Below are 1,609 nucleotides of genomic sequence, written 5' to 3' on the forward strand. Positions count from 1 at the left end.
GAAATTCACCCCTTAATGATACTACAATGATCCACTACACAAAGAAACTTCAATCTACAATAAAAACATCCAATGGGAACAACATTAGTAACAAATTCCATAATTTAGGCCATTTAGGCATTTTATCAAACACCTAGTAGGCATGAATCTATACATCTCTTAACCATAGACTTAGTTCATCCAACTACTACCATTTACCAATAATTTATCCCACAATCATTCTTAAACAATTCATAACTTCCAACATCACATACATGACCATCCATCCACACACAACCAACAAAATTCCATCAAATAATCACCTTTCAATCTCTACAATGGTCATGTATTTAAATTGGGAACTTATGGCTTCCAATCACCATACTATAAGTTCCAATACTTAATTCATACTCATATTCCTATAATATATCCATGCATGTAAGTCTAAGGGTGTAGGATTACCTTTTAGAAGAAATCTTGCAAAACCCTCCTTTGAGTTCTTGAAGAATTTTCTTGAAAATCTATGTATTTTATGGAGGATTGAGTTAGTTTTAGGGTGGAATTGATGGAATAAAATATCAAATTAGTAGGGATTACTCACCTTGAAGATGGGGGGAGTTGGAGGTCTTGAGAGAGTGGAGGAAAACCCCAAAGTTCGGCCAAGAGAAATGGGTGAGTATATAATGTTTCGGGTGCCACAAGTGGCGTGGGGTGCTGCCTGTGGCGCTATTTCCAGAACGTAAAAGAAATCCCAGTGCCAGGGCTAGTTCCCCTCGCTACCCTGGGCACTGGCGACGAGAGATCTTTTCTACTTCTCCTGGAAACGGGCATAACTCTCTCATACGATGTCCGAATTCGATGATTCTTTTTGCTATGGCTCAGAAAGTTCCATACGGATCTAATGCTTCTATCAAAACTGAATTTGGAGCTCATTTGCTTAATGTGATGCTACTTATACTTGAAGAAACAACATCGAAACCTATCAAATCAAGTTCGATTGACCTCAAATTTTGCACACAAGTCATAAATGACATAATGAAGCTATTCAAATTTCCAGAATTGAAATCCAAGCATGGTAATGTCAAGGTCAACTCCCGGTGAAACTTATAAATATTCCAAAACTCCAACTTTCCAACTTGTTCCAAGAAATTTCTTCCCACTTACAAACCTCCTTAATATGTTCCGAAACACTTTTCATGTCAAAATAATGGGGTTCCACCCCATAGGTCTCCTTTAATACTCGATTATGTTATTTCCGAATACCGCTATCGCAATTTAAAATCTTAAATCATTAGAAAATTTTAATGGGGCCTTACACCCATACCGTCAAACACACACACCCATTTGCACTCACAAGATCTTGCACACTCACATCATCTGGTATGCTTCATTTCATGTTGATTTTGTTTTATTTTGATTTTTAAATTTATTCTTTTTCTTTTTAGCTTCTTTTAAGCCATCTGCTATTGTATTCCATCAGTGTATCCATGTGGGGTAGATTTAAAATGGGTAGTTATTGAAACATGCTAGAATGAGTTGGTTAGTTGAATCTTATGTGTATACCATGTTGCTAATTAGATTCGAACAAGTATTTGCAAAACCTAGGTAAAATAAAGACCTGCTCATTTGT

Source organism: Nicotiana tomentosiformis, chromosome 6 (assembly GCF_000390325.3).
Source record: "Nicotiana tomentosiformis chromosome 6, ASM39032v3, whole genome shotgun sequence".
NCBI lineage: Eukaryota > Viridiplantae > Streptophyta > Magnoliopsida > Solanales > Solanaceae > Nicotiana > Nicotiana tomentosiformis.